At 24.6% G+C, this 26,443-nt stretch overlaps 1 protein-coding gene across 3 annotated transcripts in view; it reads left to right on the top strand.

Annotated features, from left to right (window-relative positions):
- The first annotated feature begins 550 nt into the window (after positions 1 to 550).
- LOC119609366 (protein abrupt-like) overlaps positions 551 to 26,443 on the top strand; it is a 96,459-nt gene continuing 70,566 nt past the window's right edge. For all 3 annotated transcript variants that reach the window (XM_037964115.1, XM_037964116.1, XM_037964117.1), the window contains exon 1: positions 551 to 686. The gene's annotated coding sequence lies outside the window, so the exon portion shown is untranslated. The remainder of the gene's footprint in view (positions 687 to 26,443) is intronic.

The following is a 26,443-nucleotide window of genomic DNA, read 5'->3' on the forward strand; positions in this document are numbered from 1 at the left end:
AGTTTGAAGAAAAAAAATATGGTTAAAGATTTAATTATTTTTTATTTAAAACTAATGGCTTTGAGGCTTAGAATGAGGACATTAACTTTAAGTTAAAAGTTTGTGGGAAATACGAATGTTTTGAAATGTCTTAATTAATAATTTTAAAAAGAAATTGAACTTATAACTCCTAAAGCTAAAACAAAAAAGCTTTATTAAGCTGTTGTTTAAGCTTTAAAGCTTTTTATATACATATATTTTAAACACAACTTTTTATATGTATTAAAAGCTTTATATAAAGCTTTTTTCTTAAAACTTGTTCATTTTTGTAGTATTTAAACTTATTGTTTAAATTTAGCAAGCTTTCTTTATAATTACAAACAATTTTGAAAACCCCTAGATTTATCTACACTGTTTATCCCCTTTTTTTACAATTAGTTTTCTTTTGTATTTTAATTTAACATTAATTATACTTCTAGTTATCGCAAATAATTAATCTTTAAACTTTCTTTCTAACTAAATTTTTTTTGTCTTTTCATATGTCTTTTTACAGATTTATGTTAATATAATATTTTTGGCTTTCGTATTTAAAAAAGTTTTTTGGAAGAGATATAAATACTAAAAGAAACAACAACAACATCTACAAAACGCAGAACATATTGACAGCAAAAACTACAAAGAAAATTACAAATATTTTTTTCTGGCAAGTAAGTACAGTTAAATATATATACTAAATTAGTTAAAAACTAAAAAAATGTTTTAAACTAAATTAAAAATTAAGAACTTGCTAAACTTTAGAGGTTTTAACAAGATTTCATGTTCAAAGAAAGCTTTACTGAAACTTAAAGAAAAAACTATTTTTATTAAGAATCAAGTCTTAAAAAACTTTTTGTGAGACATAAGAAGCTTTTTAACTTATGCAAAAGTTTTTCGTTTAAAGCAAGTTTTTATTTTTAGTAAAATTTTATATAAAGTAACTTTGCGCCAAAAAAGCTTTATATTTTAAGAAAGTTTCTAGAAAAGCTATTTGCTTTATAAAAAATTTTAAAAACGCCTTATTGTAACAGTTTTTAAAAAGTTTATCGTTTTATAAAAGCCTTTGATTTTACAAAAGCTTGTGCAAAAGCTCTGTTAAAGTAGAACCTTTTGCAAAAGCTTTACTTAATATTTTTCGAAAATAGTCTAAGAAAACTTTTTTCGATACAAAAATGCTTTAGGAAATCTCCGCAAAAGTTATATGTTTAAAGAAAGGTTTTACAAAAGTCTTTACAAAAGCTTTTCGTTTAATTATAGTTTTGCAAAAGCTTTTCTCTGTTTTTTTAGTTTTGCAAAAGTTTTTATATAAATAAACATTTGCAAAAAAGCTTTATATTTTAATAAAGTTTTTTTTCGAAAGCTTTTTGCTTTTACAAACTGTTTTTGTTTTATAATAGTTTTTGTAAAAGTTTTTCGTTATATAAAAGCTTTTCCATAAATATTTGACAACAGTAAAAGTTTTTCAAAGAAAAATCTTACAACAACCTTTTATTTTATAAAATCTTTTACAATATCTTTTTATTTTATAAAAGTTTTTACAAAAGCTTTTTATCTTTGAAAAGCTTTTGCAAAATCATTTTATGTTTGAAAAGCTTTTGCAAAATCTTTTTATTTTATAAAAGCTTTTACAAAATCTTTTCTTTGTAATAAAGCTTTTATAACAGCATTTTGTTTTACTAAAGTTTTAAAAAATGCTTTTATAAAATAATCTTTATGTTTGAAAAGCTTTTGCAAAATCTTTTCTTTGTAATAAAGCTTTTACAACAGCATTTTGTTTTACTAAAGTTTTAAAAAATGCATTTATAAAATAATCTTTTAAAGTAGAAGCTTTTCCAAAAGCTTTACTGAATATGTTTCTGTAGAAACCTAAGGGAACTTTTTTGTATTGCAAGAAAAATTTGAGAAAACTTACAAAAAAAAACTTTAGAAAATTTCGGAAAAAGTTGTATGTTTAAAGAAAGTTTTAGAAAATATTATTTATAAAACGTTTGGTTTTAATATAGTTTTGCAAAAGTTGTTTCTTTTAAAAAAGCTTTTCTCATTAAACTTTTCTTTTCAATGAAGTTTAAAACTTTTAGTTTTATTATAGTTTACAAAAGTTTTTTCTTTCAAAAAAGCTTTTCTCATAAAGCTTTACTTTTTAATGAAGTTTAGTAAATGAAGCTTAAAAAGCTTTTCTCATAAAGCTGTTCTTTCAAATGAAGTTTAAGGCTTTTATTTTAATTATAATTTTACATAAGTTTTTTCCTTTAAAAAATCTTTTCTCATAAAGCTTTTCTTTTTAATGAAGTTTAGTAAAAGCTTTTACATAACGATAATTTAAAAAAAACTTTATATGTTAGGAACGTCTTTTATAAAGCTTTTAAAACAGCGTTTCGTTTTACAACAGTTTTTATAAAAGCTTTTTCTTATAGCATTTACAAAGTCTTTTGGTTTTAATAAAGCTTTTGCAACAAAGTTTTGTTTTAAAAAATGTTTAAAAGAGCTTTTGAAAAACCTTTTTAAACTTAAACATACCCTTTAAAAAAAAGCTTTATCTTTAAGGAAAGTTTTTATAAAAAAAAGCTTTTTGCTTTTTTAAATAAATTTAAAAAAAAAGCTTTTAAAACCCTTCTACTTAAACACAACTTTTACAAAAAGGCTTTATATTTGAGGAAAGTTTTTATAAAAAAAGCTTTTTGCTTTTTTTAATACATTTAAAAAAAAAAAGCTTTTGAAAAACCTTAAACATACCTTTTACAAAAAAGCTTTATCATTGAGGAAAGTTTTTATAAAAAAAAGCTTTTTGCTTGGTGTGTATTAAGTTTTTCAGATAGTCAATTTGAACATATTGTTGAAATGAAATACAATTTGCTGGAGTACTTCATCATTTTGAATAAAACTTAAAAGCTTTTTTAAGTTTTTGCTTAGTGCTTTTAGTTTTCTACCTACTTAGTCTGTACTTTAAAATATTGTTCCTTAATTTATGCTGGAACGCAATTAAATAGTTTTTTTTTTTGTGTTCCCATCAAATCGCGTCATTTCATTTAATATTTTGCTTTTTGTCTATCTTAACATCTAATAATTGAAAATTTCCTTTAATAAAGTCTACAATTCAATAACAACGAAACGAAAAAAAATCAATTAACCAACAAAATATAATAAAAAAAATAACACAAGTACATATGTATATAAAAAAATAACAGACATTTGATTAACTTTGCAAAAAAAAAACACTGCTGCTCAATAATAAAAAAAGATATTGCCGGACGGACCCCACTTAAATCAACAAAATTGTACAACAAAAACACACAGAAAAAAAAAGAAGCATGCGCCAGGCTGCCGAAAAAATATCAAAGGGGTACTTGTTTGAATTGTTCTATATAAAAATAAAACTGATTTCTTGTTGTTGTGATTTTTTTCTATAAAAGAACTTTAATTCAATTGTTTGCATCATGCGTGTACTTGAGTTTTTAATTCATATAAAAATTGTTTTTTTGTGATATTTTTTTTTTTGGTAAAGAAATCTCAAATAATAGTTGTATGATGCTGAGGCTGTGGCGCTTATTTTTTTTAATTTTTGGAGGAATATTGTCGAGTGTACCACCAGCCTACAAAATAAGTAATAATAATAATGATGATGATGTTGTTATTGTTGTTGTTGGTGTTGAGGATGATACTTTGTATATGGTGTATGTTTTCATTTAGTAGGAAGTCATGGGTTTCAATTTGGTATGATTTTGAATGAGTTCTTTTTTGGGTAGAATTGGTTGTTGTTCTTTTCTAAAGAGTTTATGAACTTAGAAAGTCATAACTATAAATTTAATTTCTTTATGAAATATTTACATTTTAATGGGAAATTCTCAATATGGGGTCAAATGCAGTACACAGCCAACAACAGCTACAGTAACAAATACATATGTACACACATATATAAATTATTATGACATTATTATAAGTATGTAGTTGAGTTCAAAGCTAATTATGTATTATTGTTGTTGTTTTTACTTAGTTTTTTTTTTGTTTTAATTATAAAACACTAAGTCGCTAGCTTCTTCATCAGACATAAAAATTGCCCACCCACTTACTTAAAACTTAAAAGACAAAACAAAAAAAACAAACTAAAATTAAAAATTAAATACGTCCTTCAATTAAGCTGCTAGTAAGTAACCCAACCCAAGTGTTTTAAGTCTCTTTTAAATTTTGCTCTAGTAAGTAATTTAGCCAAAACGTTACATCCATACTTCATTAGAAGCTTTTAAATACTGTTTGTGTGTTTTTTTTAGTTTTTTTGCATAATAAATTATTATGTTGCTGTTGCTGTTTGCAGTTGCCTTTAATAGACAATTGAACATTTATTAATTTTTCCGGTTTTAATTTTATTTTTCTCCTTATTATCTTTTTGTTTGTTCATACATACAAATCTTAAATGATTATTGTGGAAAAATTTATTATAATTTTTTGTTTTTCTTAGGCTGTGTGTGTGTGTGTTCTATAGCCATAAACGAATTTCAATTCAAATATCAATTAGCAATTCCAACTACTTGATCAATATTCAATAATATACTAATAATAATCAATAATAACAAAAATTGTATATAGTTTGTTTTATTTGTTATTTTATTATTATTTTTTTTTTCGTATGGCTTGACTTACGAATAAATGAGAAAAAAATAAAATAACCAACAACAAGCAAAAGCATATGTTTAAAAGCTAATGTCATATAATATAAAGGCGTAGTATAGCTTTTACATTTGCTTTCCCCCCAAAACTGTATATTTTGAAATAGTTTTTACAAGATAAGAAACGGTTTTTACAAATCTTTTTGCTTAAAGACAACTTTTTAATAAGAGAAGCTTTTATAAAGCTTTTTCCTTAAAGAAAGCTTTTACTAAACTTTTCAAATAAAGAAAACTTTTACAACGCTTTTTGAATAAGGGAAACCTTTATGAATAAACGGAATTTTAAAATGAGCTTTTACAAAGCTTTTTATTAGTAAATGAAGCCTTTAAGAAGATATTTATAAAGAATGCTTTAACAAAAAGATTTTTGAATAAAGGAAGCTTTTAAGATGCCTTTTGTATAAATAAAGCTTTTTCAGTAAATTGTTTATAAAGCTTTTTGTATAAGTACAGATTTGGCAAAGCTTTTTGATTGAATAACAACTAACAACAATACTTTTCTAATGAATTTATAAGCAAGAATAATTAAAGCTTTATATATAAGTAAAGCTTTTCAAAGACTTTTGAACAAAGTAAAGTTTTTAAATAAATTATACTTTTCTAAAGAATTTTTAATGAATCAAACTTTTCTAAAGCTTTTTGTATAAAATTAGCTTTTTAGCAAGATTTTTAAAGCTTTTTTAAAGCTTTTTATATTGAGCACGCTTTTTTGAAACGTGTTGTATAAAGAAAGCTTTTCTTTCTTTTATTTTTCGTATAAAGCTTTATAAAGCTTTTTGTACCAAGCAAGCTTTTATAAACATTGCACAGACTGCAAGCTTTTTCTATAAAATAATCTTTTTTAAAGCTTCTTTTTATTAATTACTTTGTTTTTAAGTAAGCTTTTGCAAAAGGTGTTGTATAAAGAAAGCTTTATGAATTGTTTCGTTAAAAAAGATTTTTATAGAGAGTTAAGCAAGCTTTTATTAAGCTCTTTGTATAAAACAAACGTTTGTAAAGCTTTTTGTTCGTTTTTAGAGAGTTTTTATAAGCAAGCTTTTTTAAATAAAAAATAAAACTTTTTGAATGATACAGCTTTTAGTAGATTTCCACATAAAACAAAATTTACAATGATAAAAAGATGATTTAACTAAGCTTTTTGAATAAATTAAGCTTCTAAACTGATTTTTGAATAAAAAAAAGCTTTAAAAATCCTTTTATATAATTAAAACTTTTAGAAAGCTTTTTTAAATAATGAAAGCTTTCATAATGCATTTTTAATGAAAAAATTGATACAAAGCTTTATGTTTAAAAAATGTTTCTGAAAAGCTTTTGGAAAGAATAAAGATGCTATAAAGCTTTTAAATAAAGAAAGCATTCAAAAAGGTATTTAAATAAAGCTTTTTGGACAAATCTGAAAATAAAGCTAATAAACAGCTTTTTGGATAAAGATTCTTTAAAGTTCTCCAAAGAATATTTTACAAAGCTTTTTTACAAAAAAAAAATTAAAACATTAAAAAGCTTTTTGTTTCAAAAAGTTTATAGTAAGCTAATTGCTTGCAAAGATTTTAAAAGCTTTTAAAACAATTTTATTGAAAACAAGAAAATTCAGCAATTTTCTTTGAAAATAAAAAGCTTTTGAATTTTCATGAGCTTTTTGCTAAAGGAAAAAGTAAACACAATGCAAAAAAAAAGATGTTAGGCGAAGATTGACTTTTTAAGTTTAAACAAGGGCAAGGTGCCCCTTTTGTGTAATAAAACCCCGCCTCTGCAACTTTCTTCAAATTGCTCGGTACTTGTCTGCCGTCTACTGCCACAATACATACAAAGAATCAATATTAAAATTAAATGAAAATGATGAACTTATATCATATTTATATTCCTTAAGTAATAAAACTCTCGATATAATGAAGTCTTTAATTGAATATTGCGCACTTTATAAAAAAACAACATTAAAGCACATTAAAACAAAAATTATTTGAACAAAAAAAACCTAATATACAACCCCCCTAAACACTCTATACAGCAGCACGACCACCTTCAATAGATTCATATGTGTATTTAAGGAAAATTTGTTTTAAAAAAATCACATCAATTGATAATAAAAATAATATTTTTAGTACAAAATATAAAATTGTGTTAATGAAAATGGTACTAAGGGAAAAAAATAACAACAACAGCAACAACAATTTAAGCTAATCGACCATAAACACTCGAAAGAACAATACAGAAGCAACCAGAAATATTCTACATATTGAAAATTATATTAAGAATAAACCACATGTTTTTGGTTGAATTTTTTTTTTTTTTTTTTTTTGTAAATGAAAATTATTACACATTGTTACATGAACTCATACATGTAGACAATGTGCTCCATATTTACACATACTCACGTAGTCATTCGCCACCTCCACATTTACCGGTTTCTATTGTTTACCGCCTGCAAAGAAAAATATAATTCAAACATAAATAAAGCGGAAAATGTTGATGACAATATTAAAGGTTTTCATTTTAACAGGAGTTTTAGATTTTTCTTACTAAACGTTTAACCCTTAGCTGCTCCAAGGAGCAATATTATTAAGTTTTTTGAGCAGAAAATTTAAATTTTTTTTGTTTAGTTTAAAAGATTTTTTTGTAAATTTAAAACAAATTTTATTGTGAGTTTTTTTTTAAGTTATAGATTTTTGTTTAAATTGTTTGTAGCGTTTTAGGGTTAAGAGTTTTCTAGTTAACATTGTAATAAAATCTCTAGCAAATTTACTTTTTTTCTAAATCCCTGATTAGCACTAAGTATTCATACTTTCATCTGGTCATTTATAAAAATAAACTTTATTTTTTTTTAATAAAATTTTCAACATTTACTCATATGCCATGACATACAGACATACATACATATCTTGGTTAGCTATTTATTAGGGTGGTTACTTTTATGTCTTCTCAAAATTTCGTTAAGAAGAATTTTGTCAAGTTTTTTTTTTTAATATTTCAAAAGTTTTTAAAATGTACATACAATAACCTTTCCAACAAGTTACAAAAGTCATAAATCTTTGGGAAATTCCTTGAGTTATTAGAAATTCCCTCAGCCTCATAAAGAGGCCCCAAACATTTCCTATAGAAATAATGTTTTTCAAAAAAAATTCTTAAAGAAATTGTGAAACTTCAAGTAGTACTTCTTGGTATATAATTAGCAATAAAACAGAGTTACAGAACCTAAAAGATTTTCTTCAATAACTTTCTTATTCTGGTACTACTTACGTTCAAAATTTTGTGAATTTCGGGAAACGTAAACACTTTTTACAACAGCTTTAGTAATTGCTTAAGGAAAGGAATTTTACTAAAACAATGTTATAATTTGAAAGCTTAAATAAATAAAAATTTATCCTGAAAATATCAACTAAATCATACAAGTTTCAACCATATACTTAGCTTGTAGGTCAAAGGTCAAGTCTGTTAAAGAGTTTCAACAGCAGCTAACTGTCTAATCATGATTGTAAAAATTTAGTTTTTGAAAGCAAAATTTTCTAAATTATGAAATCAATAAAATAAAGCAAATTTAACTAATTTTTAAAGTTACAAGGTCGACGGTGAAATATTTTAAAAAATTTTGAATTCTTATAAAAATATTAAAAAAATTTGAATTATGATTTAAAAAACTCTTAAGGTAAAAGTTCTATTAATATTAGAGCTACAAATATAGTCTAAATCATTTATTTAGCTTCGAGGTCAAAGGTCAAATTTGACAATTTAAATTTAAAAAATATATTCTTACAATTTCAACTAAATAGGACCTTGGTTTCCATGTCAAAGGTCAAATATGTTAAATAGTTTCAACAGCAGCTAACTGTCTAATAATGATTGTAAAAATTTTGATTTTGAAATCAAAATACAAAATTTTCCAATTTATGAAATCAACAAAGTTATGCAAGTTTAACGAATTTTTTAAGTTACAGGGTCAAAGGTCAAATATTTTAAATAACTTTGGATTCTTATAAAAAAAATTAAATAATTTTAAGATATTTTTCAAAGGATTTAAAAAAACTTTGGGTAAAAATTATATAAAGATTAGAGCTACAATTATAGTATAAAATATATATTTAGCTTCCAGGTCAAAGGTCAAATTTGTTAAAAAGTTTTAACAATAGCTAACAGTCTAATAATGATGGTAAAAGCTTAAGTTTTAAAAGCAAAATTTTCTAATTTATGAAATCAACGCAATAAAGCAAACTTAACAAATTTTATAAGTTATAAGGTCAAAGGTCAAATAATTTAAATCATTTTTATTCTTAATAAAATCTAAAGAATTTTTAGGTATTTTTCATAGGAATTAAAAAAAACTTTGGGTAAAAGTTCTATTAAGACTAAAACTATACTTATAGTCTAAGATATTTATTTAGCTTGGAGGTCAAAGGTTAAATTTGACAACTTAAATTAACAAAAGTATATTCTTATAAAGGTCAAAGAAAGGTCAAAAGTTTTAACAATAGCTAACAGCCTAATAATGATTGCAAAAACCTAAATTTTAAAAGAAAAATGTTGTAATTAATAAATTAATAAAATAAGGTCAAATATTATAAATAATTTTAAATTCTTAGAAAAAATTAAAAAAATAGAGATATTTTTTTAAAAGATTAAACAAAACTTTAGGCAAAAGTTTTATAAAGACTAGAGCTAAAATTATAGACATTTGTTTAGCTTAGGGGTCAAAGGTCAAATTGCAAATATTTTGAAATTTTAAACAAAAAATTATTAATTATTAAAAAACTTTTAAAGGAATATATTCACAATTTCAGTGGCAAAAACCCCTTGAGATCCGATTTTTTTTTTTAAAAATACCACCCTAATACTACCAATACATTACATACATTTTCTAAATAGATTTTTGTTTAGGTTTCAATTTTTAAAAATAAGTACACTGGTCATTTGGATTAGCATCCCTTTTGAACTCTTCTAACTGACGCTCCAAATCAACTCAAGCATGAAGGTCTACTCAACAACAGCAGCAGCAGCATGAGAAGTATAGTAGCAATAGCTAAAGTTATAGCATATTTTCTAAATGTATGACTATGTATATTTTTGGTAAATTTGTTATTGTTATTTAAGTCTTGTGTATGAAAAGATACTTTTTTTCAATATATATATATACAATTTTTTTCTACTATTCGTGGAAATAAATATTATGACATAATTATTTATTCATTGAATAATTTCATGTGAATTTAATTCCATTTAAGTGACCTGAGAAAACAATATTCGTTTAATATATTTTTATTATTATTATGTTTTTTCCTATGAGTGTCTTCTTTTTTTCAATAATTTAGAAGTAAAGTGAGGGGGATGTTTAGAAAAGAGTATTGAAATGTTTGAATGGTTTGTCTGGTGATGATGATGATGATGTCTTTATGCATAAAATTTTTCTGTTTTATATGCTTCATTGGCTACAATTAAATTGTGTAAAGTACACCTTTTTTGGGTAAATATTTTTAAGTAACCAAGGGAACGTTTTTGTAGAAAAAATAAACAATTTTGGGAACAAAATTTTAAAAAAGTTCTCCGAAAAAAGTTTAACTTGAAAAAGAGATTAAAATAATTAATAATAATTAACTGCTTAAAAGTTATTAACAAAATCTCTGTGAGAAAAAATTTTTAAGAAATTTAGGTATAAACAAAAAGATTTAGATTATTTATAAAAATTTTTAAACAATTTCTCTTCTAATTCTATACAAAACTTACATATAATTTTCTGAAATTGCTTAAAAAATGTTGTAACAACATTAAAGAATTTAATTTCAGGGAAAAAGTAGCAAAAATCGAACTTTTTGAAAAAAAAGTACGAAAAAAGTAGTTTTTTAAAAAATGCTTAAAATAAATGTTAAACAAACAACTGCCCCATAAGCTAGAATTGTGTCCCCAAACTAAGGAATTTAATTTCGGTGAAAACAAAATCAAAAATCCAACTTTTTGAAAAAGTACCAAAAAAGTACTTTTTTAAAAAAATGCTTAAAAATGAGTGTAAAACAAACAAATACGCTATAATTTAAGGCTAGAATTGTGTCCCCAAACTATGGAATTTAATTTCGGTGAAAACAAAACCAAAAATCTTACTTTTTGAAAAAGTACTTTTTTTAAAAATTTCTTAAAAATAAATATCAAACAAACAACATCGCTATAATTTAAGGCTAGAATTGTGTCCCCAAGCTAAGGAATTTAATTTCTGGGAAAAAGTATCAAAAATCTTAGTTTTAGAAAAAGTACCAAAAAAGTACTTATTTAAAAAATGCTTAAAAATAAATGTTAAACAAACAACAACGCTATAATTTAAGACTAGAATAGTGTCCCCAAGCTAAAGAATTTAATTTCAGGGAAAAAATATCAAAAATCCGACCTTTTGAAAAAGTACCAAAAAAGTACTTTTTTTAAAAAATGCTTAAATATAAATGTAAAACAAACAAAAACGTTATAATTTAAGTTAACAATTGTGTCCCCAAGCTTAAATTTTGTATTTCTCGGAAAAAGTACTTTTTTCCTAACAATCCTGCAGATTTTTTGAACTTTTTTTTAAAGTACTTTTTTTTATAAATCGTTATAAAATTAACGTTCAAATTTTTAGAAAATTATTTAAAATAAAGTATCAATATTAAAAAATATAACTTAGATCAAAAAGTATGTTAAAAACTCATTTTTAAAAAAAGTACCAAAAAAGTACTTTTTTTAAATAACTTCTAAAATAAGTGTAAATGAAACAACTATGCTTTAATTTAAGGCAAGAATTGTGTCCCTTAAGCTAAAATTTTGTGGAAATGTAATTTCAGGAAAAATACCCAAAAAAATACTTTTTAAAAAAACCTCAAAAATTAGTGTAAATTAAAAAACTTTTAGATAATTTAAAGCAAGCATACTGCATGCTAAACTAGAATTTCATATTTCCCCACAAAAAGTACTTTTGCAAAAAAGTACTTTTTTTAAAAAAAGCTTCAAAATAAGAGTAAGTTGAATAGAAATTTTATAAATCAAGTTTAGAACTGTGTCCCCAATGTAAAATTTTGTATTCGTGTAAAAAAAGTACTTTTTATCACAAATTTTAGGAAAAAATAAAATTTTCTTAAACCTCTTTCAAAATATGTCATTATATTTTTTGCTTTTTTGTACTTTAAAACAATTATTTATTTTTACATACACTTAAGTATTTGTTTTATTATTAATGTTTGATTGCTATTTTTTGATAATTCCAGTATTTTTTTTGTAAATATGTAGTTTTTTGTTGTTATGTCTTCGAGTATGGGGGATTATTTTATGTTCAATATCTTTTTACATAAATCTACTAACAAGTACACATACAATTTATCTTTGTTTATATTTTTTAACTTGTTTTTAATGAGGTATTTGTTGTCTTCTACGCTAAATAATACTGGTAATAAAAATAAGTTTTAAATTTATTTTGTTTTAACACAAAACAGTTAAACTAAAGATTTTAAATGCCGATTAAAAGTACACAAATGAAGAGGGCAAAATAATGGAAAAGTTTTAGGCGAATTGAAAATACCCTTTTGCAAAAACTTGTAATAAATAAGTTAAAGCAAACTATAGACAGAGAAAGCTACCAAATCAATAGTCGACTCAAAATTTTTTTAGGAAAGCTTTAAAGCTGCTATTCTATTGCTCTTTATACAAACATTTTGTTAAACTTAATTTTTTCTTTAAACTTATATAGAGCACGAAGGTTACAAATCTATAAAATTAAGTTTTAAAATAAATTTAAATCAAAACTAAATTAAACTTAACACCCACCAAGTCATAAAAATAAAACTAACAAAATTGTCTAATTTCAACTAAAGTTTTTTTTCAATACAATTAATTGATTTGCTTGTGTTTATTTTCGGTTTATTTATTTATTTTTTTAATTTTCTTATTTAACACTTTTTTTATTAAAGTTATTTACTTTGGTTTCTTTGAAACTAGTTTCTTTTTTGTGGGTTTTTTCGTTGATTTGTTTTAAGTAATAAACAAATATTTAAAACAATTGTTTGGTTTTAATTGTAAAAGATGATAATTGAACTAATTGAATTTAATAAAACAAAAGAAACGCTATAAAATAGACGAAATAAATTGAGAAGATATGTTTGGTACTTTTCTGAAAAAGTACTTTTTGAAAGTATATATTTTTAGGTTATTTATTTTGTTTTAAAAATCAAGTTTTAAGTGAATAAAATATATTTTGGTACTTTTTTGACAAAAAGTACTTTTTTGTTTTTAGTACTTTTAACAAAAAGTACTTTTAACATTTCTCAATTTTTGCTTTATTTTTAAGTTTATGTGAAAAAGTTAAATGGTCAGTTTAGAAAATACCCCATTTAGTACTTTTTCCACAAAAAGTACTTTTTTAAATCTTTGTTAAAGGTTAAGTTCTAAACTAATATTAAGTACTTTACCAAAAGTACTTATTTCATAGGGTAAATAAAAAAACTTACTTTTTAGTACTTTTTTCTAAAAAGGTACTTTTTTTAATATTTGGTACTTTTTTGGAAATTTAGCACATTTTGAAATTTTAAGATTTTTGGTTTACAATTATTAAATTTTATAGAGTAAATTCCACTTCAAATAAAAAAACACAATTTTTAGTACTTTTTTAATATTTGGTACTTTTTGGAAATTTAGTACAATTTGAAATTTCAGTATTTTTTTTAATTTAATTAGTTTTATAGAGTAAATTCCAATTTCAATTAATAAACTTAATTTTTGGTAAATTTTTTCTAAAAAAGTACTTTTTTAATATTTGATACTTTTTGGAAATTTAGTACATTTTGAAATGTCAGTATTACTATATCCACATTTAATAAGTTAATAGAATAAATTCGAGTTCCAATTATAAAACTTAATATTTGGTAAGTTTGTTCTAAAAAAGTACTTTTTTATTATTTGGTACTTTTTGTAAATTTTGCGCATTTTTGAATTTCTGTATTTTTGTTTTCACTTTTTATAAGTTTTATAAATTAAATTCAAGTTCCAATTAAAAAAAACTTAATTTTTGGTACTTTTTTTTTTCTAAAAAATACATTTTTATTATTTGGTACTTTTTGGAAATTTGGTACATTTTAAAATTTTCAGATTTTTTTCTCATTTAATAAGTTAATAGAGTAAATTTAAGTTTCAATTAAAAAAAATTTATTTTTAGTACTTTTTTCTTAAAAGGTACTTTTTTAATATTTGATACTTCTTTGGAAATTTGGCACATTTTCCGATTTTTTATTCTCATTTAATAAGTTTTATAGAGTAAATTTAAGTTCCAATTGTAAAACTTAATTTTTGGTACTTTTTTCTAAAAAAGTACTTTTTTATTATTTGGTACTTTTTGGAAATTTAGCGCATATTTAAATGTCAGCATTTTTATTTTCACATATAATAAGTTAAATAGAGTAAATTCAAGTTCCACTTCAAAAAAAATAATTTTTGGTACTTTTTTTCTAAAAAGGTACTTTTTGCATTTTTAGCACATTTTGACTTTTTTTTTTATTACTTTTAACAGTTTTTTATATTTAAGTTTATTAAATTTAAATTAAAAAAATTTATTTTCTAGAACTTTTAATAAAAAAGTACTTTTTTCGATTAAGTACTATTTAAAAAAATCATATGAAAAATTTATAAAATTAAATTTTAAATTAAAATGTTGTTACTTTGGTTGTTTTTTAAATTTATTAAATTAATTTAAAGAAAAAATTCTAGTACTTGTAACAAAAAGTACTTTTTTCAATTAAGTATTATTTTTCTAATTTTTTCGAAAATTTGTAGAATTTCATTAAAGAAATTTATTTAAGCAAATTTTATGTTTTAAAATTAACTTTTCTTAAAAAAAGGAGTAAAATTTGGTACTTTTTGCCAATTGATACTTCTTTTACTTCTTAATGTTATATAAAAAAAGTACTTTTCTTACTTTTGGACATTTTTTAACAAAATTTGTTGAATTACTGAAAATTAAAGGAACTGTTATCAATTTAAAGAATTTTAAAGCAAAAAAGTTTTAGTACTTTTTTTGAAAAAAGTCCTTTTTACTTTTAGTACCTTTTTTCAAATTTCACCAAAGTTGTATTAAAAATTAAGTAAAATTTTTTTGTTTAAGAAAATGTTGTTTATCAAAATATTTTTTTTAAAGTAAATTTTTGGTACTTTTTTTTAAATAAAAAGTACTTTTTTTAGTTTTACTACCTTTTTTCAAATTTCACTAAATATGTATAAAAAATCCATTAAAATTGTTTTATATAAGAAAATTAATAAAAATAAAGGGATTTTATTTGGTACTTTTTTAGGTAAAATTTTGGTACTTTTTTTAAAAATTTATTTAGTTTAAATTTTGCTATATTTTTAATTATTTTATATGGTTTTTGTATTTAAATTAAGTTTCAAAATAAGTTAAGGTAATTTTAACAAAAAGTACTTTTTTACTGTAAATTACTTTGGTCAGCATTTTAAACAAAAAAAAATTGTTGTAAAACTTCTCTTAAACCTACAATTGTTGTTAATTTCCTATAGATATCTCCATTTAAAGGGATTTTATGACTTAAAAGCTTTATTTTTTTTTTCTATATTTTAAAAGTTTTTTTTTTTTATAATTTTTTAATTAAACAGCTACAAACAGACAATTAATCATTATCTACGAGAGAAAAACTCAATTGCGTGAGGTCGTCTGAATGTTTTCTAAAAGATCAAAGAAGCTCTAGAACAAGTATAACATATATACAATTAATAGTTGAAATCTTTGTTTAAATGGGAAATATTTTGTTTTTTTGTGTTAGGCGCCAATTGCAGGTACATTTTCTTAATGTTCCCCCCAAAAGAAAAACATGACACTCTAGCAGGCAATGATGTTAAAGAGAGAAATCATGTAATAAAAAAATGTAATTACAACGTTTAGAAAAACATCAAGAATGCGTGTTAGTTTTAAACTGCCTACTTTTTTTAGGAAAAAAGTACTTTTTTTCTTGTATGAGGACAGACAGACAGACAGACAGACAGACGGGTAAGACATTTATGACAAAAAGTGTTTGAAAGATGAATGAGTTTATAAATATTTTGATACTTCTGCTTTGTGATGGTTTAAAGCAAATCTATCATTTCGTATGTGTATTTGTTTATAAAGATAGAAGATCATTTTGAACATTATCAACATCATCATCATTATTAAGTATTAACATAACATATAACCCAGAAAAAGGGCTGCTGTTTGTGGAGTTTTGATAAATTAACACACATCAATAATGACAGTAAAATAGGTAGTAACATAAAGAAATCTGTAAAAAATCATGATTTTCAACAAAAAATATTTTTGTTGTTGTTTATTACATGATTTTAAGATCATGATCGCAATCATATAAACATGATAATGATGAAGATGACTATAGTAACTACTCATATTTTTTAAGTTTTTTGGGAGTTTTATTATCTTCTTATGAAATGAATAATAGTTTAATTTGTTAATTTAAGTTGTAAGTTTATAGGATCTTGTATGATTTGTATAATTGATTTGCAGTTTGTTGGTAGTTTTAGCTACTTACATCAAGTGTAACTCTGATTTTGTTTGGTTAGATTTGAACATTACACAAAGCCCCTCATTTTTTTATTAACCTTTTTTTGGGAGTTTTATAATTAATGATTTTATTAGGGAAGTATGTAATGTTCAATTTATTTATGTTGTTTTTGGCATATCTTGCTGTGAATGTTAGCCACCAGCGTTGTATGTAAGTTTACTTGTTGTTTACTTCTTAAGGCATAAATAATTTTTAATAAATACAAATTATTTTTTGAGAAAGATTTCAATGTTTTTGGGTCATTACCAAAGAAGAAAACTACTGTTTAAAGGCAAGGTCATGGGTTAATTTTAAATAAAAAACAAATTTGTATTGAACATCTGTTTGGGGAAAAAATCATTAATTTAATGAATTACATACCTGTAAGTTAGTTAGACTTCCTTTAAACAAAATAATTATAGAATTTTATACAAGTTTAAGTTTAAAGTACTTTTTAAAAACTACTCTCTTTTAAAATTCAACATTTTAATTTAAACATCTTTTTTTTTTGAAATATATTTTAAGTTTTTTTTTGTTTAATTTTAGGGGACATTTTAAAAAGTACCAAAAAAATTAAAAAGTACTTTTTTACAAATTGTCAAATATGTATGTAATTCTTATTTTAAAAAACTACCTTTTGAAAATTGCTCTTTTATTTTGAAATTTGTTTTAAAATCAGTGAAAATTTTTAGGTACTTTTTTAAAAAGTACCAAAATTTTATAAAAAAATAGTTTTATTTAACATAAAAGTACTTTTTGTTAAGAAAAAAATATATACATATATTTTTGTTTCCTTTCCCACATTTTTATAAATAAGATATTTTCGATATCAAAAAGTACAGTCGAAGAGACTATGTTTTGAACGGACCACACCACTCGTCAGATGTAGTATTGTATAGTATTAGATCCAGCCGGTAGTATTGAGAAATCTCAGGATATCATTTAGCTTAGATCCAGATATCTCACCAAGGTTAGATATGAAGTAACTGTCAAGAAAACGGTTTCTTTTATGGCAGACCGTTTCTTCTTTTTCCCTGTCTTTGCAACTGCGACAGTGTTCATTGAAGGGTAGCCCAAGATGACTTGCATGTCTGCCTAGCACCCAGTGTCCTGTTATTACTGCTATTAATTTCGATATATCCCGTCTACTTCGGTTGATAAGGAGTCTTGTGCGTTTCTCATTGAAGGATGGCGACAATATTTTGGTCCCTTTCACATATTTTCAGCCTTTTGAAGATATAATCTGAGGTTTATACTCTTGATAAAACCTAACGGGGTTGCTACTGGAACGGCGTTGGAGATATCAAGAGCAGCTCAACTGCCTGTTCATTTCCATAATGGTTCCTATGCGCAGGGACCCAAACAAGGGTTATGTCGGACAGGTGACCCAGTCTTAACAGATCTTTCTTGCATTGTCTAACTAATAGGGAAATGGTAGTATAAGAGTTTAGTATAGTAGTATAAGAGTTTAGTGAGAGAAGAAGATATTGAGGTTATATAGTACCCTACAGACTGTCATTACCGTGAATATTTCAGCCTGAAAGACACTACAGTTGTTGGGAAGACGGTGAGATCCCATCATCTTCACAGAAGACACCAGAACCAACATTACAGTTCATTTTAGAACCAACTGTAAATATTCTGGTGGTATATTCGCTCGGTAGGTTACCCCTCTACACCACTCGCACTCCTGCGAGGAACTCTGACTATGAAAACTTTATCAAAATCCGTGTTTCTTCAAGGTTGGGGGTAAAATCTTAGCGTGTCCATATGTTCTTGGTTTCCAACTTCCGGATGAGTTAAGCCTCGCTGCGCTGCAAGCAGATATGGCCATAATATGCAGATCTATTGGTAGGAGAAACCTAACTTGGACAAACCTAACTGGGTGGCAGTAACATGCTGACCAAGTATGGTTTACAGATGGTTCCAAACAGATAAATGGCAATACTGGAGCGGGAATATATGGCCGCAATTATGGGTAATTACCCCTCAATCTTTCAGGCAGAGGTGTATGCAATTATCATTTGCATCAGAGAATGTCTGAGAAGAAAACTGAGAGAATTAAATATATTTGTGATGTCGAATAGTCAGGCGGCCCTTAAGTCTTTACTATCACATATGAAATAAGGTCGGGTGTCGTACTTGACTGTTTGACATCTCTAAATGAAATGGGTAAACATAATAAACTGAAACTATGTTAAGTACCAGGCCATGAAGGACACTCTGGCAATGAAAGAGCAGATTGTAGGGCAAACAGGGGCGCTTGGTGCCCATTTATTGGACCATAAGCATTCTTTGGTATCCCCAAAGGATACATTAGGGTAAAAATGCGATTCATATGTTGAATATACCGGACACTGTGGACTTAGATGCTACCAGCACATTATTTGTAACAATATGACGAGGCTATGCAGATTCTGCGAAATGCTTGATGAAACCTCTGAACATATATTTTGTAACTGTCAGCCATTATGGACCCTCAGAGTGAGTATTCTGGGAGACGTTTTTCTTTCGCCTAATGAAATATTCAAACTTTCACCGCCTAGAACTGCACCGTCTAGAACTTAACTTGGGTCGTAGAGCTTGGTGCCTCCTTAATCAATCAATCATAGATAGGATGTACAATATAGTGTTTAGAGCTCTTAGAGCTGCTGTCTCTACCTGAATGCTGATCTCTGAACTTTGTATAACAGACATTTCTTTCCTTAGTTGAAGTCCACTTTTTTCCTATTTAGTACTTTTGCTGCAATTTCATTGAAATAGTTAAACTAATTACGTTATAGAATAAAATATTAAATTTGGTACTAAACACATTAAGCTAAAAAGTACCTTTCTGCGTTTTTTGACTTATATTCAGTGTAATTGAAGATTTAAACTAATTTTGGCGGCAAATAGAACTTTAAAGTTAAAAAGTCAGTGTTTAATTGTTTCTATACAATTGTCTTTGATGTTTACTACGGAATCAGAAATATTACTTTTTGTGACATTTTTATTTTTTTTATTCGTGTGACAAGTATTGTATCACTGGTAGTATTTGAAAAGTTCAATTGGACCAGAGAACATTTACATAAATCATTAATACAATTAGCTGTGTACTAATTACTTAAAATTATTCAATTTATATTTGTAGGAAATCTATAACAATAATTTGCAAGTACACCATGTACTAAAGACCATAGAAGAAGACATTTGAAAAGCATAGACGTTGGTGTTTTGTTTTATATGTATGTGTAAATGAAAATTTTGTTAGAGCAATAAATAAATTAGCAAATGTACTTAAAAGAGGGAGAGAGAGGAAGAGGTAGTAGTTATTTAATTTTTTTAAAGCCTATTTTAGGGGATAGAGTAAATTGTTAAAGTGTAGTATAATTTTAGGCTGTTTTTTTTAATTTTAAAATTTAATTAAATTTTCTAAAGGGAAAGGTTTAACATTTAGCTGACCCATGACCTGCTGTTTTATTTTAATGTGGTTTTAGCCTGCCTATGAAATCTAATTAATTATTTCATTAAAATTTGTTTTCTATATTGACATTTTAATTGTTTTTTTTAGAAATTAAGCAAAAAAAAATCTGGTCTCTTCTTTTGGTATTATTTTATTTATATAAAAAATTTATTTTCTATATTTTTATAGAAATTTTTTTATTTACATATGTTCTATGTTATATTTATTACCATATAAGTATAGATTTCGTTGATGTTGTTGATGATGATATGTTTAGTTTTTATTTCAATAGAGTCTATTATGTATTTTGTAAATTGATATTTAACTTAATACACCGGCAAACGTTTCAGCAGTCGCAACCCCTTTTTGCTTACGTATTACACAGCTTATTCTTAGGTTTATGAGGCCAAATTGTTGGGGTTTTTCTTAAGCTAAATAAATACTTTATAAGAAGACAGGTGGTAGCCAAATTTCTAGGGACAGTAAAAGAAACTGATTTAAAACGTTTGTAAGTTGTAAAATAATTAAAAAAAATTGTTAATTATTCTTTCTAACTTTTTACAAAAAGTAATTTCTTTTAACCAGATTAATGTGGGTCACCCCTGTTTTAGACTCATTGGTATTAAAAAGAAACTTAGGGATTTGATTTTTTTCCACTTTTCATTTCTTTCCTTTTTTAGCAGAAGTATATTTGTTTTTTCCCCCATCCATATATATAAAGTACTTTTATTTCGCCTGTTGTCTTTATAAAAAATTCATATTTTGTGATGTGTTTATATTGGGTACTGTTTTTTTGACTACGTCTTCATGTAGTCTTGTTTATTTGTAATATATTTATAAATAAATTTTTTTTTCCATACATATATATTTTATGTAGTTGTTTATGTCTTAATATCTTAGCGACATAATAAAAATAAATACGCGTTGAAATAATCGTAAAATAAATGTGTGGTAAATGTTTATTATGTTAAACTAAAGGAGCAACAAAAAAAAAAAAACAAAAATAACAAATTGCTCAATTGTTTTTATACATCAGTTTACACACTCAGTTTTTGGTTAAAAACAACAAAAAAAAAAATTCAAGAAAAATGTGCAGATTTTTGTTTAAAAAGGGGGAGGAAGTGATTGAATTGTTTGTTAAAACGAAATGAGTCATTACCATACAAAAATTCAAAGGAAATTGTCTAAAAAAGTAACAAAAAAGTATGAAAGTTTTTAGGAAAATAAACAATATGAATTAAAAGTGAAGTACAGCTTAATTTCAGAAAATTTTAAATAAACAAATTGTTAAAAGTACCACAAAATTTGCCATAACTTTTTGAAACATTTCATAATTAAAAAAAAAAAACTATTTTATTAAGGAATTTTATAATTATCTTTAAACAACTACAGTTTTTAGCTTAAAACATAAATTTAAAAATTTTTTGAAAAAAGTACTTTTTTAAAAAATAGTACTTTTTATAATTTTTTTTGTGCTTATTCAATAATTTTATATAAAAATTTATACTTCAACAATAATATAAAGGTTAAAAATTTAATTTTCTTACTTTTAATACGTTTTAGAAAAAAAGTACTATTTAGAAAAAAGTACTTTTTCAAACAACTTACTTTTTCGAACTTTTTTCTAAAAAATTTTATCATAATATCCTATTTAAATTATATTTTTAAAGTATTTGTTACATTTTCCCTAATTTGGTACCTTTTTGAAAAAGTACTTTTTTAAAAAACGTACTTTTTACAACTTTTTTTTAATAATTTTCGTATAAATTCATATTTAAACTATAATTTATAAGTTTTTGTACTTTTTCCCCAATTTGGTACTTTTTCGTAAAAGTACTTTTTACAAAAAAAAACTATATAGAAATTTATGCTTAAACAATTATATAAAGATTTAAAATCAAAATTTAATACTTTTGATACGTTTTTGGAAAAAGTACTATTTTGAAAAAAAAGTACTTTCGCAAAAAAACTTACTTTGTAGAACTCATTTTATAATAATTGTCACATAAATTCATATTCAAACTATGGTTTTTAAGTTTTTATAATTTTTCCCCATTTTTGTACTTTTTCAAAAAAGGTACTTTTTGTAAAAAACTCTTGGTACTTTTTTTTATAATTTTATATAGAAATTTAGGCTTAAACAATAATATAAAGGTTTAACATATAAATTTGTTACTTTTGACACTTTTTTTAAAAAAGTACTATTTTAAAAAAAGTACTTTCCCTAAAAAGCGTACTTTTTAGAACTTTTTTAAATAATTTTCTTATAATTTCCTATGTAAACCATAATTTTGAAGTTTTTATTACTTTTTACCCAATTTGATACATTTTTCGAAAAAGTACTTTTTATAAAAAAAGTATTCTTTGTACTTTTTTATAATTGTATATAGACATTTAAACTTTAAAATTAATATAAAGGCTTAAAATAAAAATTCGCTGCTTTTGCTACGTTTTAAAAAAAGTCCTATATGGCTAAAAAGTACTTTTTTAAAAAACCTTTTTTAAATAATTTTCTCACAATTTCCTATTTAAACCATAATTTAGAAGTTTTTATTACTTTTTACCCAATTTGATACTTTTTAGAAAAAGTACTTTTTATAAAAAAAAGTATTTTTTGTACTTTTTCGAAAAAAACGTGTTTTTTAAATAATTTTCTCATAAATTCATATTTAAACCATAATTTTTAAGTTATTGTTACATTTTCCCTAATTTAGTACTTTTTCGAAAAAGGTACTTTTTGTAAAAAAAAAACATGTTTTGCTACTTTTTAGTAATTTTATATAGAAATATTTACTTAAACAAAAATGTTTAAATTGAAAATAAAATTTTATTACTTTTTAAAATTTTGATACTATTTTGAAAAAAGTTCTTTTTTCAAAAAAAGTTCTTTTTGAAACTTTTTTTAAATAAAAATGTAATTTTAATACTTCCTCCAAAATTTTGTACTTTTTTTCAAAAAAAAAGTACTTTTTAACACATTAGCAATCGTTTTACAACTAAATATTACCTTAGTCTAAGTCTTAGACTTTAAACTATAAACTAGTCTTAGTCTAAACTGTAGATCTGATGATATGACGAAACATTTTAAGTTTTATAAAATTTATTCTTTTATTTTTCCCAAATATGTATGAATTTATAATTTTAATAATATTATAATTTTTAAGTAAAATTAATCAATTATTATTTTTAAATTTTTCAAATTTAACAAAAATACAAAAAACTTGTTTCTAACTCCAATTGAATTTTAAACTTTCTTTAAGCACAACAAAAAAAATTGTTAAAAAAAACATCAACCTTTTACTAAATTCCACTACTAATTTAAGTATTAAACTTCATATTAGTTGATTTTATTGCCACAAACCAATATTGAAAAAGTAAAATAAAAAAAATAAATGTCAATGAACTTTGAGACAAAAGACATTAAAAATTGTTATCCAGAAAGAAAAGAAACAAATATTCTAAAATAAAACACACACGTTAAAAAAATCCTAAATAGCTACAAAAATACATGAATTTATTGTCATCAACAACATCGTCATCGGCAGCATCATCGATTGGTGGTACATAAAATAATATAAAAAGTATTTAATGAAAAAAAAAAAACGAAGAAAACAACTAAAACTTAAGAAGAAACTAAAGTAGAAGTAAGAAAAAAATCAAAATTTACATAAATCAGCCATAAATTAAATTAGGTAAAAATACTTTAACAAAAAATGTTGAGGTTTTTTTTTTCTTTATATGTTTTGGTTTAGTTATAGAGTAGTATCTAACATGTTGTTGTATTTAATTTAATTCCACTACAACAACAACATTTACCAAAATAATAAAACAGCTATTTTGTTTCTTAAAATACCCACACATAGATATTTGAGTTTTATATAAAGAAATTAAAAACCAGCATCATTTACAATAGAAGTGATGGACACGATGAAAAAAAAAATAAGAAATATTTATTGAAGACTTTTTTTTAAGTTTAAAAAAAGTTTTGATATCTTTTTGCTGTTAAGAGAGACAATTAATAAGTATTCAAACCTATAATAAAATAAAAAAAAATTAGAAACAACTATTCCAAAAAAAAGGAGAAAGCCAGAAATATTTTAAGAAATTTGTTTCTATTTGAAAAAAGAGCGAAAATAATAATGTCATTGCATGTTAGTGAAGAATAATAGTGTTGATTGTGGTGGTTTCTTTAAGAAAAAGTACCGTTTGGGTAAATTTTAAAATGAAATTTTTGTTTAGTGGGTACTAAAGTCTAGCCTATAGTCTGGACTATAGTGGACTCCTAGACTATAGTCAATAGTCTGGACTTCTAGTCAAATCTATAATCTGGTCTATAGTTTGGACTATAGTTTAGTGTATAGTCTGGACTATAGTTTAGTCTATAGTCTGGACTATAGTTTAGTCTATAGTCTGGACTATAGTTTAGTCTATAGTCTGGACTATAGTTTAGTCTATAGTCTGGACTATAGTTTGGTCTATAGCATGGACTATAGTTTAGTCTATAGTCTGGACTATAGTTTAGTCTATAGTCTGGACTATAGTTTAGTCTATAGTCTGGACTATAGTTTAGTCTATAATCTGGACTATAGTTTAGTCTATAATCTGGACTATAGTTTAGTCTATAGTCTGGAGTATAGTTTAGTCTATAGCATGCACTATAGTTTAGTCTATAGTCAAGTCTACAGTCTGGACTATAGTTTAGTTTATAGTCTGGACTATAGTTTAGTCTATAGTCTGGACTATAGTTTAGTCTATAGTCTGGACTATAGTTTTATCTATAGTCTGGACTATAGTTTAGTCAATAGTCTGGACTATAGTCTAATCTAGTCTATAGTCTAGTCTACAGTCTGGACTATACTCTAGTCTATTGCCTTGACTATAGACTAAACTATAGTCTGGACTATGGAGTAGTCTATAGTCTGGACTATAGTCCAGAATATAGTCTGGACTATATATAGTTTGGACTATAGTCTGGACTATAGTTTGGACTATAGTCTGGACTATAGTTTGTACTATAGTTTGGACTATAGTCTGGACTATGGTCTAGTCTATAGTCTGAACTATAGTCTAGTCTATAGTCTAGACTACAGTCTAATTTATAGTCTGGACTATAGTCTAGTCTATAGTCTGGACTATACTCTATAGTCTGGACTATAGTCTATAGTCTGGACTATACTCTATAGTCTGGACTATAGTCTATAGTCTGGACTATAGTCTAGTCTATAGTCTGGACTATAGTTTAGTTTATAGTCTGGACTATAATCTAGTCTATAGTCTGGACTATAGTCTAGTCTATAGTCTGGACTATAGTTTAGTCTGTAGTCTGGACTATAGTATAGTCTATAGTGTGGACTATAATCTGGACAATAGTTTGGAGTATAGTCTGGACAAAAGTTTGGACTTTACTCTGGACTATAGTTTGGACTATAGTCTGGACTATAGTTTGGACTATAGTTTGGACTATAGTTTGGACTATAGTTTGGACTATAGTTTGGACTATAGTATGGATTATAGTTTGGACTATAGTATGGATTATAGTTTGGACTATAGTCTGGACTATAGTTTCGACTATAGTCTGGACTATAGTTTGGACTATAGTTTGGACTATAGTATGGACTATAGTTTGGTCTATAGTCTGGACTATAGTTTGAACTATAGAATGGATTATAGTTTGGACTATAGTCTAGACTATAATTTCGACTATAGTCTGGAATAAAGTTTGGACTTTAGTCTGGACTATTGTCTGGACTATAGTCTGAACTATTGTTTGGACTATGATCTGGACTATATTCTGAACTATAGTCTGAACTATAATCTAGTTTATAGACTTAACTATAGTCTAGTCTATAGTCTGGACATAAATCTAGTTTATAGTCTAGTTTAAAGTATGAACTATAGTTTGGACTATTGCCTAGTCTATAATATGTACTATAGTCTAGTCCATAGTCTGGACTATAGTCTAGTCTAGTTTATTGTCTAATCTATAGTCTGGACTATAGTCTATTCTATAGTCAAGTTTACAGTCTAGTCTATAGTCTGTCTAGACTCGACTATAGTCTGGACTCCTAGTTTAGATGATAGTCTGGACTATTGTCTTCTCTATAGTCTAGTCTTAAGTCTAATTTATAGTATATAGTCTAGTTTCTAGCCTAGTCTATAATCTAGTCTATAGTCTAATCTATTATCTGAAATCTAGTCTATTTCTTTAATTTTTATATTAATTCTAATTTTAATTATTTTTTGTTGTAATTAGTTGCTATTTATAAAAAAACAACATGACATTTTATTTTTTAATTATTTTTTCTTTAAATGTTCAAAAACCTTTTAAAAAATTAGCATTTTTGTCTTCATTACAATTTTCAATTAATTTAGCTTGAAAAAAAAACTAGTCACAAAAATAGAAACCGTTACAACAATTTAAAAGTATTTGAAATTTAACTAACCGAAAAAAAAAACAAAATTAATGTGTGTATTTAAATTTTAAAATGCGTTGGTTTTTTTTTGTACGAAAATTTAAAATAATCTACAACTTTGTAAGTGTATTGACGTCATATGTATTTATTTTATAACATTAACTTATTTTAAGGTTTTTTTCCATTAGCTTCTTTCCAATAATACAAAAAAAAGAAACAATAAAATTAGTTTTTTTTTCTAACTTTGAGCCTCATCTTTAAAATTATTGAAATTGTATAGAAAACTAAATTATTGTAACCTGCTTTATGTAATAAAAAAAAAATAAAGAAACAGATTTTTAAAGTATGGGTGAGAGAGTAGTATTTAATACAATGACA

Source organism: Lucilia sericata, unplaced genomic scaffold, assembly GCF_015586225.1.
Source record: "Lucilia sericata isolate MDLA Ls3-8-SP2 unplaced genomic scaffold, ASM1558622v1 Contig000968F_arrow, whole genome shotgun sequence".
NCBI lineage: Eukaryota > Metazoa > Arthropoda > Insecta > Diptera > Calliphoridae > Lucilia > Lucilia sericata.